At 45.2% G+C, this 18,069-nt stretch overlaps 7 non-coding genes across 7 annotated transcripts; all 7 read right to left on the bottom strand.

Moving 5' to 3' along the window:
* Positions 1-2,025: 2,025 nt before the first annotated feature.
* LOC127677047 (small nucleolar RNA SNORD116) lies at positions 2,026-2,119 on the bottom strand. The gene has a single exon (XR_007976450.1). It is a non-coding gene; the product is annotated as a small nucleolar RNA SNORD116 (small nucleolar RNA).
* A 2,551-nt stretch (positions 2,120-4,670) lies between these two features.
* Positions 4,671-4,764, bottom strand: LOC127677046 (small nucleolar RNA SNORD116). Its single transcript, XR_007976449.1, has one exon. It is a non-coding gene; the product is annotated as a small nucleolar RNA SNORD116 (small nucleolar RNA).
* Positions 4,765-7,320: 2,556 nt separating this feature from the next.
* Positions 7,321-7,414, bottom strand: LOC127677045 (small nucleolar RNA SNORD116). The gene has a single exon (XR_007976448.1). It is a non-coding gene; the product is annotated as a small nucleolar RNA SNORD116 (small nucleolar RNA).
* Positions 7,415-9,963: 2,549 nt separating this feature from the next.
* LOC127677044 (small nucleolar RNA SNORD116) lies at positions 9,964-10,057 on the bottom strand. Its single transcript, XR_007976447.1, has one exon. It is a non-coding gene; the product is annotated as a small nucleolar RNA SNORD116 (small nucleolar RNA).
* A 2,550-nt stretch (positions 10,058-12,607) lies between these two features.
* LOC127677043 (small nucleolar RNA SNORD116) lies at positions 12,608-12,701 on the bottom strand. The gene has a single exon (XR_007976446.1). It is a non-coding gene; the product is annotated as a small nucleolar RNA SNORD116 (small nucleolar RNA).
* Positions 12,702-15,251: 2,550 nt separating this feature from the next.
* LOC127676376 (small nucleolar RNA SNORD116) lies at positions 15,252-15,345 on the bottom strand. Its single transcript, XR_007975857.1, has one exon. It is a non-coding gene; the product is annotated as a small nucleolar RNA SNORD116 (small nucleolar RNA).
* Positions 15,346-17,897: 2,552 nt separating this feature from the next.
* Positions 17,898-17,991, bottom strand: LOC127677042 (small nucleolar RNA SNORD116). The gene has a single exon (XR_007976445.1). It is a non-coding gene; the product is annotated as a small nucleolar RNA SNORD116 (small nucleolar RNA).
* Positions 17,992-18,069: the final 78 nt, after the last annotated feature.

Below are 18,069 nucleotides of genomic sequence, written 5' to 3'. Positions count from 1 at the left end.
TCTTGTCAACCTGTAGGCTTCCTCCATACACATAGGGGCTATGTGTCCACTCTGACCTCGGCTGGGGACATAGCACGCCCTTTGTTATCAAGTGCTTGCTGGGCCTTCACCTCCATCCAAGGCCTTAAGGATGAAATGTGAGCTGCTCCACTGCTGAACCGCAAATTCCAAGATGACCTGAACACCAACCTACTCGACAACAGTTCTCTACTATATTAACAAGAAATTAAGGGCACATGATACAGCATGTAGCAAGAAAATTGCACTAACATGGGCAATCACGCTTCTGCTTCAGTATAAAAGGTGAGAATGTGGAGTCGGCTCAAGGGAAATTCAGCACAAATATGTCCTTTCAGGGATGTCGATCTGGTCCACATAATTATCTTCCATCATGGCTCTTATCCTACTCTGACTTCTTCAACTGGCTACTGGAATGAGGCAGAAATCAAACAAGTAAACTGATTCTGCTTTCAAGCTCATAAGTAGCAGGCTTTACTGGCCCTGGAACAACATATATCTCTGATTCTCTGTATCTCTCTCTCAATATTTTTCTCTAGATCTCTCTCCATCTTTGTATCTGTCTGTTGGTGTGTGTATGTTATGAGTGTGTGTGTATAGAGGTGCGTATGTGGGGGTTTGTGGGAGGGGTGTTTGTCTGTGTTTCTTTGTGCGTGTTTCTATGTGGCTCTCTCACTTTCCTTGATAAGCTCTCAGTGGTGGTTTCATGCCTCTTTGGTCCATCTTTTGTCTTCTCTTTTGTCTCTTGTGAATAGTTCGTCTTTCATGGGACCACCATAGTTTATCTGCTATGCAATGATTTTTCCTTGCTGAAAAGAATTATCACGACAAACCCCTCAGTAGCACCAACAGAGGCATGCCACATTGGGACTTAGATCCTCTAATCCATGGTGCAAATTGACTCATGGCCATAAAATTAATCAACTATGCCACCTCCATTTAAAAATTCCAGTTTTTCTTTGAAAGTGCCAATGAACATTGGTCTCAAGCTAGGTTTCAAGGATATCCTGAGACCCATTGAGCATTTCCTCCTATGAACAGCTAGCAATTGGCTTTAAGGTAGATTAAAATCACTATCTCAGAAAATATAATAGTACCATGATCCATGAGTGTGTAGTTTTGAAGGAATATCATTCCGGTATTTTCTCATAAGCCTACCATTGTGAGCAGATCTCAAGGATCTGTAACTTTGACATTGTGAAGGAGGCCTGGAACAATGTGGAAAGATATCAAGGGATATCTCAAACACCCAATTTAACGGATATCTCCACCACACAATTTAAGACAAATGCATTCATTAAATGTGGAGGTTCCTGCCCAATCTCCCTCCACACATCAATTTCAGTCACAGGTCTGCAAATCTCATGCTTTGACTTGAGTCCACCAACGGCTCATGAATCCAGGGACATAAGGAATTGTGTCAATCAGGTGGAACCTTCCAGGAGACATGTCTAGCATCATCTCTAATTGATCAATCTTGCCCTATTTCTAAGCTATTTGCGTGGGAATTTTGCAGACTTCAGACCAAAAAGTCCACTCTTGTCCACTTTAATCTTCCACAGTCTATAAAAGTGCCCAAGCTATGATACTCCATCAGGCTACACTTCTCCTGCAGCCTGCACTCCATTGTCTCTCTGCCTGGCAACACAAGTGTGTTATCATTCATGTCAGCATTTCAGAAAAGCCTCAAACCCATATGAAGAGCCAAACTTTGGTGCCAAAACTATTCCTTCTGCTTCAAATTCCAGTGTCCTTTAGGGCTGCACAACACTCCTTGAGCAAGCGGCTCTACCTTCTAAGTCCCTGCCAAGAATGTCATCAAAAGCTATGGGAGCAAGCCACAAGAAAAAAAGGGCCTGCCATGGCCTCGGCCATGGTTTCCTGAGGAGTAGGACAAGCACATACCCATTTTTAGTGTGTCTGGCTAAAGCTCGAGGAAGCAAGGGCAAAGGGGTGCTTGGCCTGCCTGTTTCTGATGCCCATAGGACCTGGAGGACCCCAGGTGCCGGACCTCAGTTTCGATGAGAGTTGCGGTACTGAGTTTTCACTCATTTTGTTCAGCTTTTCCAAGGAATGTTTGACTGGGAATCATCATCGATCCAAGCACTCTGCAGTGCCTTTCACAAAGACCTTGTGGGTACTCTAGAGTGCTTGGGTGTTGGGAGAGCAAGGAACTGCCGGCCATTGCCCATTCATTTTTAGGGATCAATCAATCGGCCTAAGCTCCAAACGAGGGAGAACCAGAGGCCCTAATCCTGCTTCGTGTCCCTAAAGCACAGGGCACAAACCGGACATTTCCTCCCAGCTTTACCAAGACCTGAGCACATTGAGTTCCTGGAGCAAATTCATGTGTTCCTTACCTTTTCTCTAAGGTACCCTTGAGCAAGGCAGCAACAGTTAGCCAGTTCATCGGATGATCAGTGCAGTGCCATGACCAGTCAACCAATGTTGGTGTGTTCATTTCTTCTAAGTGTCACCACGGGCCCTTGCTGGAAAGGAATGCCACCCTGTGAAGACAGCAAGAGCACATGCCGCCAATTTAGTGGGACCAATGCAAAGCAAGAATGAAGATGAGCTTACTGAGTCCTTTGGGCTTGTCAGATTTTACAGACACCCATAACACTCCTGCTCTTGTCAACCTGTAGGCTTCCTCCATACACATAGGGGCTATGTGTCCACTCTGACCTCGGCTGGGGACATAGCACGCCCTTTGTTATCAAGTGGTTGCTGGGCCTTCACCTCCATCCAAGGCCTTAAGGATGAAATGTGAGCTGCTCCACTGCTGAACCGCAAATTCCAAGATGACCTGAACACCAACCTACTCGACGACAGTTCTCTACTATATTAACAAGAAATTAAGGGCACATGATACAGCATGTAGCAAGAAAATTGCACTAACATGGGCAATCACACTTCTGCTTCAGTATAAAAGGTGAGAATGTGGAATCGGCTCTGGGGAAGTTCACCACAAATATGTCCATTCAGGGTTGTCGATCTGGTCCACATAAGTATCTTCCATCATGGCTCTTATCCTACTCTGACTTCTTCAACTGGCTACTGGAATGAGGTAGAAATCAAACAAGAAAACTGATTCTGTTTTCAAGCTCATAAGTAGCAGGCTTTACTGGCCCTGGAACACCATATATCTCTGACTCTCTGTATCTCTCTCTCAATATTTTTCTCTAGATCTCTCTCCGTCTTTGTCTCTGTCTCTTGGTGTGTGTATGTTATGAGTGTGTGTGTAGAGGTGCGTATGTGGAGGTTTGTGGGGGGCGGGGTTGTCTGTGTTTCTTTGTGTGTGTTTCTGTGTGGCTCTCTCACTTTCCTTGATAAGCTCTCAGTGGTGGTTTCATGCCTCTTTGGTCCATCTTTTGTCTTCTCTTTTGTCTCTTGTGAATAGTTCGTCTTTCATGGGACCACCATAGTTTATCTGCTATGCAATGATTTTTCCTTGCTGAAAATAATTATCACGACAAACCCCTCAGTAGCACCAACAGAGGCATGCCACATTGGGACTTAGATCCTCTAATCCATGGTGCAAATTGACTCATGGCCATAAATTTAATCAACTATGCCACCTCCATTTAAAAATCCCAGTTTTTCTTTGAAAGTGCCAATGAACATTGGTCTCAAGCTAGGTTTCAAGGATATCCTGAGACCCATTGAGTATTTCCTCCTATGAAAAGCTAGCAATTGGCTTTAAGGTAGATTTAAATCACTATCTCAGAAAATATAATAGTACCATGATCCATGAGTTTGTAGTTTTGGAGGAAGATCGTTCAAGTATTTTCTCATAAGCCTACCATTGTGAGCAGATCTCAAGGATCTGTAACTTTGACATTGTGAAGGAGGCCTGGAAGAATGTGGAAAGATATCAAGGGATATCTCAAACACCCGATTTAACGGATATGTCCACCACACTATTTAAGAAAAATGCATTCATTAAATGTGGAGGTTCCTGCCCAATCTCCCTCCACACATCAATTTCAGTCACAGGACTGCAAATCTCATGCTTTGACTTGAGTCCACCAACGGCTCATTAATCTAGGGACATAAGGAATTGTGTCAATCAGGTGGAACCTTACAGGAGACATGTCTAGCATCATCTCTAATTGATCAACCTTGCTCTATTTCTAAGCTATTTGCGTGGGAATCTTGCAGACTTCAGGCCACAAAGTCCACTCTTGTCCACTTTAATCTTCCACAGTCTATAAAAGTGCCCAAGCTATGCTACTCAATCAGGCTACACTTCTCCTGATGCCTGCACTCCATTGTCTCTCTGCCTGGCAACACAAGTGTGTTATCATTCATGTCAGCATTTCAGAAAAGCCTCAAACCCATATGAAGAGCCAAACTTTGGTGCCAAACCTATTCCTTCTGCTTCAAATTCCAGTGTCCTTTATGGCTGCACAACACTCCTTGAGCAAGCGGCTCTACCTTCTAAGTCCCTGCCAAAAATGTCATCAAAATCTACGGGAGGAAGCCACAAGAACAAAAGGGCCTGCCATGGCCTCGGCCATGGTTTCCTGAGGAGTAGGACAAGCACATACCCATTTTTAGTGTGTCTGGCTAAAACCCGAGGAAGCAAGGGCAAAGGGGTGCTTGGCCTGCCTGTTTCTGATGCCCATAGGACCTGGAGGACCCCAGGTGCCGGACCTCAGTTTCGATGAGAGTTGCGGTACTGAGTTTTCACTCATTTTGTTCAGCTTTTCCAAGGAATGTTTGACTGGGAATCATCATCGATCCAAGCACTCTGCAGTGCCTTTCACAAAGACCTTGTGGGTACTCTGGAGTGCTTGGGTTTTGGGAGAGCAAGGAACTGCCGGCCATTGCCCATTCATTTCTAGGGATCAATCAATCGGCCTAAGTTCCAAACAAGGGAGAACCAGAGGCCCTAATCCTGATTCGTGTCCCTAAAGCACACGGCACAAACCGTACAGTTCCTCACAGCTCTACCAAAACCTGAGCACATTGAGTTCCTGGAGCAAATTCATGTGTTCCTTACCTTTTCTCTAAGGTACCCTTGAGCAAGGCAGCAACAGTTAGCCAGTTCATCGGATGATCAGTGCGGTGCCATGACGAGTCAACCAATGTTGGTGTGTTCATTTCTTCTGAGTGTCACCACGGGCCCTTGCTGGAAAGGAATGCCACCCTGTGAAGACAGCAAGAGCACATGCCGCCATTTTAGTGGGACCCATGCAAAGCAAGAATGAAGATGAGCTTACTGAGTCCTTTGGGCTTGTCAGATTTTACAGACACCCATAACACGCCTGCTCTTGTCAACCTGTAGGCTTCCTCCATACACATAGGGGCTATGTGTCCACTCTGACCTCGGCTGGGGACATAGCACGCCCTTTGTTATCAAGTGCTTGCTGGGCCTTCACCTCCATCCAAGGCCTTAAGGATGAAATGTGAGCTGCTCCACTGATGAACCGCAAATTCCAAGATGACCTGAACACCAACCTACTCGACAACAGTTCTCTACTATATTAACAAGAAATTAAGGGCACATGATACAGCATGTAGCAAGAAAATTGCACTAACATGGGCAATCACGCTTCTGCTTCAGTATAAAAGGTGAGAATGTGGAGTCGGCTCTGGGGAAATTCACCACAAATATGTCCATTCAGGGATTTCGATCTGGTCCACATAAGTATCTTCCATCATGGCTCTTATCCTACTCTGACTTCTTCAACTGGCTACTGGAATGAGGCAGAAATCAAACAAGTAAACCGATTCTGCTTTCAAGCTCATAAGTAGCAGGCTTTACTGGCCCTGGAACAACATATATCTCTGACTCTCTGTATCTCTCTCTCTCAATATTTTTCTCTAGCTCTCTCTCCATCTTTGTATCTGTCTCTTGGTGTGTGTATGTTATGAGTGTGTGTGTATAGAGGTGCGTATGTGGGAGTTTGTGGGGGGGGGTGTTTGTCTGTGTTTCTTTGTGTGTGTTTCTGTGTGGCTCTCTCACTTTCCTTGATAAGCTCTCAGTGGTGTTTTCATGCCTCTTTGGTCCATCTTTTGTCTTCTCTTTTGTCTCTTGTGAATAGTTCGTCTTTCATGGGACCACCATAGTTTATCTGCTATGCAATGATTTTTCCTTGCTGAAAATAATTATCACGACAAACCCCTCAGTAGCACCAACAGAGGCATGCCACATTGGGACTTAGATCCTCTAATCCATGGTGCAAATTGACTCATGGCCATAAATTTAATCAACTATGCCACCTCCATTTAAAAATTCCAGTTTTTCTTTGAAAGTGCCAATGAACATTGGTCTCAAGCTAGGTTTCAAGGATATCCTGAGACCCATTGAGTATTTCCTCCTATGAAAAGCTAGCAATTGGCTTTAAGGTAGATTTAAATCACTATCTCAGAAAATATAATAGTACCATGATCCATGAGTTTGTAGTTTTGGAGGAAGATCGTTCAGGTATTTTCTCATAAGCCTACCATTGTGAGCAGATCTCAAGGATCTGTAACTTTGACATTGTGAAGGAGGCCTGGAAGAATGTGGAAAGATATCAAGGGATATCTCAAACACCCGATTTAACGGATATGTCCACCACACTATTTAAGAAAAATGCATTCATTAAATGTGGAGGTTCCTGCCCAATCTCCCTCCACACATCAATTTCAGTCACAGGACTGCAAATCTCATGCTTTGACTTGAGTCCACCAACGGCTCATGAATCTAGGGACATAAGGAATTGTGTCAATCAGGTGGAACCTTACAGGAGACATGTCTAGCATCATCTCTAATTGATCAACCTTGCTCTATTTCTAAGCTATTTGCGTGGGAATCTTGCAGACTTCAGGCCACAAAGTCCACTCTTGTCCACTGTAATCTTCCACAGTCTATAAAAGTGCCCAAGCTATGCTACTCAATCAGGCTACACTTCTCCTGATGCCTGCACTCCATTGTCTCTCTGCCTGGCAACACAAGTGTGTTATCATTCATGTCAGCATTTCAGAAAAGCCTCAAACCCATATGAAGAGCCAAACTTTGGTGCCAAACCTATTCCTTCTGCTTCAAATTCCAGTGTCCTTTATGGCTGCACAACACTCCTTGAGCAAGCGGCTCTACCTTCTAAGTCCCTGCCAAGAATGTCATCAAAATCTACGGGAGGAAGCCACAAGAACAAAAGGGCCTGCCATGGCCTCGGCCATGGTTTCCTGAGGAGTAGGACAAGCACATACCCATTTTTAGTGTGTCTGGCTAAAGCCCGAGGAAGCAAGGGCAAAGGGGTGCTTGGCCTGCCTGTTTCTGATGCCCATAGGACCTGGAGGACCCCAGGTGCCGGACCTCAGTTTCGATGAGAGTTGCGGTACTGAGTTTTCACTCATTTTGTTCAGCTTTTCCAAGGAATGTTTGACTGGGAATCATCATCGATCCAAGCACTCTGCAGTGCCTTTCACAAAGACCTTGTGGGTACTCTGGAGTGCTTGGGTGTTGGGAGAGCAAGGAACTGCCGGCCATTGCCCATTCATTTCTAGGGATCAATCAATCGGCCTAAGTTCCAAACAAGGGAGAACCAGAGGCCCTAATCCTGCTTCGTGTCCCTAAAGCACAGGGCACAAACCGTACCGTTCCTCACAGCTCTACCAAGACCTGAGCACATTGAGTTCCTGGAGCAAATTCATGTGTTCCTTACCTTTTCTCTAAGGTACCCTTGAGCAAGGCAGCAACAGTTAGCCAGTTCATCGGATGATCAGTGCGGTGCCATGACCAGTCAACCAATGTTGGTGTGTTCATTTCTTCTGAGTGTCACCACGGGCCCTTGCTGGAAAGGAATGCCACCCTGTGAAGACAGCAAGAGCACATGCCGCCATTTTAGTGGGACCCATGCAAAGCAAGAATGAAGATGAGCTTACTGAGTCCTTTGGGCTTGTCAGATTTTACAGACACCCATAACACTCCTGCTCTTGTCAACCTGTAGGCTTCCTCCATACACATAGGGGCTATGTGTCCACTCTGACCTCGGCTGGGGACATAGCACGCCCTTTGTTATCCAGTGCTTGCTGGGCCTTCACCTCCATCCAAGGCCTTAAGGATGAAATGTGAGCTGCTCCACTGATGAACCGCAAATTCCAAGATGACCTGAACACCAACCTACTCGACAACAGTTCTCTACTATATTAACAAGAAATTAAGGGCACATGATACAGCATGTAGCAAGAAAATTGCACTAACATGGGCAATCACGCTTCTGCTTCAGTATAAAAGGTGAGAATGTGGAGTCGGCTCTGGGGAAATTCACCACAAATATGTCCATTCAGGGATTTCGATCTGGTCCACATAAGTATCTTCCATCATGGCTCTTATCCTACTCTGACTTCTTCAACTGGCTACTGGAATGAGGCAGAAATCAAACAAGTAAACTGATTCTGCTTTCAAGCTCATAAGTAGCAGGCTTTACTGGCCCTGGAACAACATATCTCTCTGACTCTCTGTATATCTCTCTCAATATTTTTCTCTAGCTCTCTCTCCGTCTTTGTCTCTGTCTCGTGATGTGTGTATGTTATGAGTGTGTGTGTAGAGGTGCGTATGTGGGGGTTTGTGGGGGGGTGTTTGTCTGTGTTTCTTTGTGTGTGTTTCTGTGTGGCTCTCTCACTTTCCTTGATAAGCTCTCAGTGGTGGTTTCATGCCTCTTTGGTCCATCTTTTGTCTTCTCTTTTGTCTCTTGTGATTAGTTCTTCTTTCATGGGACCACCATAGTTTATCTGCTATGCAATGATTTTTCCTTGCTGAAAAGAATTATCACGACAAACCCCTCAGTAGCACCAACAGAGGCATGCCACATTGGGACTTAGATCCTCTAATCCATGGTGCAAATTGACTCATGGCCCTAAATTTAATCAACTATGCAACCTCCATTTAAAAATTCCAGTTTTTCTTTGAAAGTGCCAATGAACATTGGTCTCAAGCTAGGTTTCAAGGATATCCTGAGACCCATTGAGCATTTCCTCCTATGAACAGCTAGCAATTGGCTTTAAGGTAGATTTAAATCACTATCTCAGAAAATATAATAGTACCATGATCCATGAGTTTGTAGTTTTGAAGGAAGATCGTTCCGGTATTTTCTCATATGCCTACCATTGTGAGCAGATCTCAAGGATCTGTAACTTTGACATTGTGAAGGAGGCCTGGAACAATGTGGGAAGATATAAAGGGATATCTCAAACACACGATTTAACGGATATCTCCACCACACTATTTAAGACAAATGCATTCATTAAATGTTGAGGTTCCTGCCCAATCTCCCTCCACACATCAACTTCAGTCACAGGTCTGCAAATCTCATGCTTTGACTTGAGTCCACCAACGGCTCATGAATCTAGGGACATAAGGAATTGTGTCAATCAGGTGGAACCTTACAGGAGACATGTCTAGCATCATCTCTAATTGATCAACCTTGCTCTTTTCTAAGCTATTTGCATGGGAATCTTGCAGACTTCAGGCCACAAAGACCACTCTTGTCCACTTTAATCTTCCACAGTCTATAAAATTGCCCAAGCTATGCTACTCAATCAGGCTACACTTCTCCTGCAGCCTGCACTCCATTGTCTCTCTGCCTGGCAACACAAGTGTGTTATCATTCATGTCAGCATTTCAGAAAAGCCTCAAACCCATATGAAGAGCCAAACTTTGGTGCCAAACCTATTCCTTCTGCTTCAAATTCCAGTGTCCTTTAGGGCTGCACAACACTCCTTGAGCAAGCGGCTCTACCTTCTAAGTCCCTGCCAAGAATGTCATGAAAAGCTACGGGAGGAAGCCACAAGAACAAAAGGGCCTGCCATGGCCTCGGCCATGGTTTCCTGAGGAGTAGGACAAGCACATACCCATTTTTAGTGTGTCTGGCTAAAGCCCGAGGAAGCAAGGGCAAAGGGGTGCTTGGCCTGCCTGTTTCTGATGCCCATCGGACCTGGAGGACCCCAGGTGCCGGACCTCAGTTTCGATGAGAGTTGCGGTACTGAGTTTTCACTCATTTTGTTCAGCTTTTCCAAGGAATGTTTGACTGGGAATCATCATCGATCCAAGCACTCTGCAGTGCCTTTCACAAAGACCTTGTGGGTACTCTGGAGTGCTTGGGTGTTGGGAGAGCAAGGAACTGCCGGCCATTGCCCATTCATTTCTAGGCATCAATCAATCGGCATAAGCTCCAAACAAGGGAGAACCAGAGGCCCTAATCCTGCTTCGTGTCCCTAAAGCACAGGGCACAATCCGTACAGTTCCTCACAGCTCTACCAAGACCTGAGCACATTGAGTTCCTGGAGCAAATTCATGTGTTCCTTACCTTTTCTCTAAGGTACCCTTGAGCAAGGCAGCAACAGTTAGCCAGTTCATCGGATGATCAGTGCGGTACCATGACCAGTCACCCAATGTTGGTGTGTTCATTTCTTCTGAGTGTCACCACGGGCCCTTGCTGGAAAGGAATGCCACCCTGTGAAGACAGCAAGAGCACATGCCGCCATTTTAGTGGGACCCATGCAAAGCAAGAATGGAGATGAGCTTACTGAGTCTTTTGGGCTTGTCAGATTTTACAAACACCCATAACACTCCTGCTCTTGTCAACCTGTAGGCTTCCTCCATACACATAGGGGCTATGTGTCCACTCTGACCTCGGCTGGGGACATAGCACGCCCTTTGTTATCAAGTGCTTGCTGGGCCTTCACCTCCATCCAAGGCCTTAAGGATGAAATGTGAGCTGCTCCACTGCTGAACCGCAAATTCCAAGATGACCTGAACACCAACCTACTCGACAACAGTTCTCTACTATAGTAACAAGAAATTAAGGGCACATGATACAGCATGTAGCAAGAAAATTGCACTAACATGGGCAATCACACTTCTGCTTCAGTATAAAAGGTGAGAATGTGGAATCGGCTCTGGGGAAGTTCACCACAAATATGTCCTTTCAGGGTTGTCGATCTGGTCCACATAAGTATCTTCCATCATGGCTCTTATCCTACTCTGACTTCTTCAACTGGCTACTGGAATGAGGCAGAAATCAAACAAGTAAACTGATTCTGCTTTCAAGCTCATAAGTAGCAGGCTTTACTGGCCCTGGAACAACATATCTTTCTGTCTCTCTGAATCTCTCTCTCAATATTTTTCTCTAGCTCTCTCTCCGTCTTTGTCTCTGTCTAGTGGTGTGTGTATGTTATGAGTGTGTGTGTAGAGGTGCGTATGTGGGGGTATGTGGGGGGGTGTTTGTCTGTGTTTCTTTGTGTGTGTTTCTGTGTGGCTCTCTCAATTTCCTTGATAAGCTCTCAGTGGTGGGTTCATGCCTCTTTGGTCCATCTTTTGTCTTCTCTCTTGTCTCTTGTGATTAGTTCATCTTTCATGGGACCACCATAGTTTATCTGCTATGCAATGATTTTTCCTTGCTGAAAATAATTATCACGACAAACCCCTCAGTAGCACCAACAGAGGCATGACACATTGGGACTTAGATCCTCTAATCCATGGTGCAAATTGACTCATGGCCATAAATTTAATCAACTATGCAACCTCCATTTAAAAATTCCAGTTTTTCTTTGAAAGTGCCAATGAACATTGGTCTCAAGCTAGGTTTCAAGGATATCCTGAGACCCACTGAGCATTTCCTCCTATGAACAGCTAGCAATTGGCTTTAAGGTAGATTTAAATCACTATCTCAGAAAATATAATAGTACCATGATCCATGAGTTTGTAGTTTTGAAGGAAGATCGTTCCGGTATTTTCTCATATGCCTACCATTGTGAGCAGATCTCAAGGATCTGTAGCTTTGACATTGTGAAGGAGGCCTGGAACAATGTGGGAAGATATCAAGGGATATCTCAAACACACGATTTAACGGATATCTCCACCAAACTATTTAAGACAAATGCATTCATTAAATGTTGAGGTTCCTGCCCAATCTCCCTCCACACATCAATTTCAGTCACAGGTATGCAAATCTCATGCTTTGACTTGAGTCCACCAACGGCTCATGAATCCAGGGACATAAGGAATTGTGTCAATCAGGTGGAACCTTACAGGAGACATGTCTAGCATCATCTCTAATTGATCAACCTTGCTCTATTTCTAAGCTATTTGCATGGGAATCTTGCAGACTTCAGGCCACAAAGACCACTCTTGTCCACTTTAATCTTCCACAGTCTATAAAAGTGCCCAAGCTATGCTACTCAATCAGGCTACACTTCTCCTGCAGCCTGCACTCCATTGTCTCTCTGCCTGGCAACACAAGTGTGTTATCATTCATGTCAGCATTTCAGAAAAGCCTCAAACCCATATGAAGAGCCAAACTTTGGTGCCAAACCTATTCCTTCTGCTTCAAATTCCAGTGTCCTTTAGGGCTGCACAACACTCCTTGAGCAAGCGGCTCTACCTTCTAAGTCCCTGCCAAGAATGTCATGAAAAGCTACGGGAGGAAGCCACAAGAACAAAAGGGCCTGCCATGGCCTCGGCCATGGTTTCCTGAGGAGTAGGACAAGCACATACCCATTTTTAGTGTGTCTGGCTAAAGCCCGAGGAAGCAAGGGCAAAGGGGTGCTTGGCCTGCCTGTTTTTGATGCCCATCGGACCTGGAGGACCCCAGGTGCCGGACCTCAGTTTCGATGAGAGTTGCGGTACTGAGTTTTCACTCATTTTGTTCAGCTTTTCCAAGGAATGTTTGACTGGGAATCATCATCGATCCAAGCACTCTGCAGTGCCTTTCACAAAGACCTTGTGGGTACTCTGGAGTGCTTGGGTGTTGGGAGAGCAAGGAACTGCCGGCCATTGCCCATTCATTTCTAGGCATCAATCAATCGGCATAGGCTCCAAACAAGGGAGAACCAGAGGCCCTAATCCTGCTTCGTGTCCCTAAAGCACAGGGCACAATCCGTACAGTTCCTCACAGCTCTACCAAGACCTGAGCACATTGAGTTCCTGGAGCAAATTCATGTGTTCCTTACCTTTTCTCTAAGGTACCCTTGAGCAAGGCAGCAACAGTTAGCCAGTTCATCGGATGATCAGTGCGGTGCCATGACCAGTCACCCAATGTTGGTGTGTTCATTTCTTCTGAGTGTCACCACGGGCCCTTGCTGGAAAGGAATGCCACCCTGTGAAGACAGCAAGAGCACATGCCGCCATTTTAGTGGGACCCATGCAAAGCAAGAATGGAGATGAGCTTACTGAGTCTTTTGGGCTTGTCAGATTTTACAGACACCCATAACACTCCTGCTCTTGTCAACCTGTAGGCTTCCTCCATACACATAGGGGCTATGTGTCCACTCTGACCTCGGCTGGGGACATAGCACGCCCTTTGTTATCAAGTGCTTGCTGGGCCTTCACCTCCATCCAAGGCCTTAAGGATGAAATGTGAGCTGCTCCACTGATGAACCGCAAATTCCAAGATGACCTGAACACCAACCTACTCGACAACAGTTCTCTACTATAGTAACAAGAAATTAAGGGCACATGATACAGCATGTAGCAAGAAAATTGCACTAACATGGGCAATCACACTTCTGCTTCAGTATAAAAGGTGAGAATGTGGAATCGGCTCTGGGGAAGTTCACCACAAATATGTCCTTTCAGGGTTGTCGATCTGGTCCACATAAGTATCTTCCATCATGGCTCTTATCCTACTCTGACTTCTTCAACTGGCTACTGGAATGAGGCAGAAATCAAACAAGTAAACTGATTCTGCTTTCAAGCTCATAAGTAGCAGGCTTTACTGGCCCTGGAACAACATATCTTTCTGTCTCTCTGAATCTCTCTCTCAATATTTTTCTCTAGCTCTCTCTCCGTCTTTGTCGCTGTCTAGTGGTGTGTGTATGTTATGAGTGTGTGTGTAGAGGTGCGTATGTGGGGGTATGTGGGGGGGTGTTTGTCTGTGTTTCTTTGTGTGTGTTTCTGTGTGGCTCTCTCAATTTCCTTAATAAGCTCTCAGTGGTGGGTTCATGCCTCTTTGGTCCATCTTTTGTCTTCTCTTTTGTCTCTTGTGATTAGTTCATCTTTCATGGGACCACCATAGTTTATCTGCTATGCAATGATTTTTCCTTGCTGAAAATAATTATCACGACAAACCCCTCAGTAGCACCAACAGAGGCATGCCACATTGGGACTTAGATCCTCTAATCCATGGTGCAAATTGACTCATGGCCATAAATTTAATCAACTATGCAACCTCCATTTAAAAATTCCAGTTTTTCTTTGAAAGTGCCAATGAACATTGGTCTCAAGCTAGGTTTCAAGGATATCCTGAGACCCACTGAGCATTTCCTCCTATGAACAGCTAGCAATTGGCTTTAAGGTAGATTTAAATCACTATCTCAGAAAATATAATAGTACCATGATCCATGAGTTTGTAGTTTTGAAGGAAGATCGTTCCGGTATTTTCTCATATGCCTACCATTGTGAGCAGATCTCAAGCATCTGTAGCTTTGACATTGTGAAGGAGGCCTGGAACAATGAGGGAAGATATCAAGGGATATCTCAAACACACGATTTAACGGATATCTCCACCAAACTATTTAAGACAAATGCATTCATTAAATGTTGAGGTTCCTGCCCAATCTCCCTCCACACATCAATTTCATTCACAGGTCTGCAAATCTCATGCTTTGACTTGAGTCCACCAACGGCTCATGAATCCAGGGACATAAGGAATTGTGTCAATCAGGTGGAACCTTACAGGAGACATGTCTAGCATCATCTCTAATTGATCAACCTTGCTCTATTTCTAAGCTATTTGCGTGGGAATCTTGCAGACTTCAGGCCACAAAGTCCCCTCTTGTCCACTTTAATCTTCCACAGTTTATAAAAGTGCCCAAGCTATGCTACTCAATCAGGCTACACTTCTCCTGCAGCCTGCACTCCATTGTCTCTCTGCCTGGAAACACAAGTGTGTTATCATTCATGTCAGCATTTCAGAAAAGCCTCAAACCCATATGAAGAGCCAAACTTTGGTGCCAAACCTATTCCTTCTGCTTCAAATTCCAGTGTCCTTTAGGGCTGCACAACACTCCTTGAGCAAGCGGCTCTACCTTCTAAGTCCCTGCCAAGAATGTCATGAAAAGCTACGGGAGGAAGCCACAAGAACAAAAGGGCCTGCCATGGCCTCGGCCATGGTTTCCTGAGGAGTAGGACAAGCACATACCCATTTTTAGTGTGTCTGGCTAAAGCCCGAGGAAGCAAGGGCAAAGGGGTGCTTGGCCTGCCTGTTTCTGATGCCCATAGGACCTGGAGGACCCCAGGTGCCGGACCTCAGTTTTGATGAGAGTTGCGGTACTGAGTTTTCACTCATTTTGTTCAGCTTTTCCAAGGAATGTTTGACTGGGAATCATCATCGATCCAAGCACTCTGCAGTGCCTTTCACAAAGACCTTGTGGGTACTCTGGAGTGCTTGGGTGTTGGGAGAGCAAGGAACTGCCGGCCATTGCCCATTCATTTCTAGGCATCAATCAATCGGCATAAGCTCCAAACAAGGGAGAACCAGAGGCCCTAATCCTGCTTCGTGTCCCTAAAGCACAGGGCACAATCCGTACAGTTCCTCACAGCTCTACCAAGACCTGAGCACATTGAGTTCCTGGAGCAAATTCATGTGTTCCTTACCTTTTCTCTAAGGTACCCTTGAGCAAGGCAGCAACAGTTAGCCAGTTCATCGGATGATCAGTGCGGTGCCATGACCAGTCAACCAATGTTGGTGTGTTCATTTCTTCTGAGTGTCACCACGGGCCCTTGCTGGAAAGGAATGCCACCCTGTGAAGACAGCAAGAGCACATGCCGCCATTTTAGTGGGACCCATGCAAAGCAAGAATGAAGATGAGCTTACTGAGTCCTTTGGGCTTGTCAGATTTTACAGACACCCATAACACTCCTGCTCTTGTCAACCTGTAGGCTTCCTCCATACACATAGGGGCTATGTGTCCACTCTGACCTCGGCTGGGGACATAGCACGCCCTTTGTTATCAAGTGCTTGCTGGGCCTTGACCTCCATCCAAGGCCTTAAGGATGAAATGTGAGCTGCTCCACTGATGAACCGCAAATTCCAAGATGACCTGAACACCAACCTACTCGACAACAGTTCTCTACTATATTAACAAGAAATTAAGGGCACATGATACAGCATGTAGCAAGAAAATGGCACTAACATGGGCAATCACACTTCTGCTTCAGTATAAAAGGTGAGAATGTGGAATCGGCTCTGGGGAAGTTCACCACAAATATGTCCTTTCAGGGTTGTCGATCTGGTCCACATAAGGATCTTCCATCATGGCTCTTATCCTACTCTGACTTCTTCATCTGGCTACTGGAATGAGGCAGAAATCAAACAAGTAAACTGATTCTGCTTTCAAGCTCATAAGTAGCAGGCTTAATGGCCCTGGAACAACATATCTATCTGACTCTCTGTATCTCTCTCTCAATATTGTTCTCTAGCTCTCTCTCCGTCTTTGTCTCTGTCTCTTGGTGTGTGTATGTTATGAGTGTGTGTTTATAGAGGTTGGTATGTGGGGGTTTGTTGGGGGGGTGTTTGTCTGTGTTTCTTTGTGTGTGTTTCTGTGTGGCTCTCTCACTTTCCTTGATAAGCTCTCAGTGGTGGTTTCATGCCTCTTTGGTCCATCTTTTGTCTTCTCTTTTGTCTCTTGTGAATAGTTTGTCTTTCATGGGACCACCATAGTTTATCTGCTATGCAATGATTTTTCCTGGCTGAAAAGAATTATCACGACAAATCCCTCAGTAGCACCAACTGAGGCATGCCACATTGAGACTTAGATCCTCTAATCCATGGTGCAAATTGACTCATGGCCATAAATTTAATCAACTATGCAACCTCCATTTAAAAATTCCTGTTTTTCTTTGAAAGTGCCAATGAACATTGGTCTCAAGCTAGGTTTCAAGGATAACCTGAGACCCATTGAACATTTCCTCCTATGAACAGCTAGCAATTGGCTTTAAGGTAGATTTAAATCACTATCTCAGAAAATATAATAGTACCATGATCCATGAGTTTGTAGTTTTGAAGAATGATCGTTGCGGTATTTTCTCATAAGCCTACCATTGTGAGCAGATCTCAAGGATCTGTAACTTTGACATTGTGAAGGAGGCCTGGAACAATGTGGAAAGATATCAAGGGATATCTCAAACACACGATTTAACGGATATCTCCACCACACTATTTAAGACAAATGCATTCATTAAATGTGGAGGTTCCTGCCCAATCTCCCTCCACACATCAAGTTCAGTCACAGGTCTGAAAATCTCATGCTTTGACTTGAGTCCACCAACGGCTCATGAATCCAGGGACATAAGGAATTGTGTCAATCAGGTGGAACCTTACAGGAGACATGTCTAGCATCATCTCTAATTGATCAACCTTGCTCTATTTCTAAGCTATTTGCGTGGGAATCTTGCAGACTTCAGGCCAAAAAGTCCCCTCTTGTCCACTTTAATCTTACACAGTCTATAAAAGTGCCCAAGCTATGCTACTCAATCAGGCTACACTTCTCCTGCAGCCTGCACTCCATTGTCTCTCTGCCTGGCAACACAAGTGTGTTATCATTCATGTCAGCATTTCAGAAAAGCCTCAAACCCATATGAAGAGCCAAACTTTGGTGCCAAACCTATTCCTTCTGCTTCAAATTCCAGTGTCCTTTAGGGCTGCACAACACTCCTTGAGCAAGCGGCTCTACCTTCTAAGTCCCTGCCAAGAATGTCATCAAAAGCTACGGGCGCAAGCCACAAGAACAAAAGGGCCTGCCATGGCCTCGGCCATGGTTTCCTGAGGAGTAGGACAAGCACATACCCATTTTTAGTGTGTCTGGCTAAAGCCCGAGGAAGCAAGGGCAAAGGGGTGCTTGGCCTGCCTGTTTCTGATGCCCGTAGGACCTGGAGGACCCCAGGTGCCGGACCTCAGTTTCGATGAGAGTTGCGGTACTGAGTTTTCACTCATTTTGTTCAGCTTTTCCAAGGAATGTTTGACTGGGAATCATCATCGATCCAAGCACTCTGCAGTGCCTTTCACAAAGACCTTGTGGGTACTCTGGAGTGCTTGGGTGTTGGGAGAGCAAGGAACTGCC

The sequence above is a fragment of the Apodemus sylvaticus genome, chromosome 1, assembly GCF_947179515.1.
Source record: "Apodemus sylvaticus chromosome 1, mApoSyl1.1, whole genome shotgun sequence".
Taxonomy (NCBI): domain Eukaryota; kingdom Metazoa; phylum Chordata; class Mammalia; order Rodentia; family Muridae; genus Apodemus; species Apodemus sylvaticus.
Note: the sequence above shows the minus strand (reverse complement) of the source record. Positions and strands in the feature narration are given on the sequence as shown.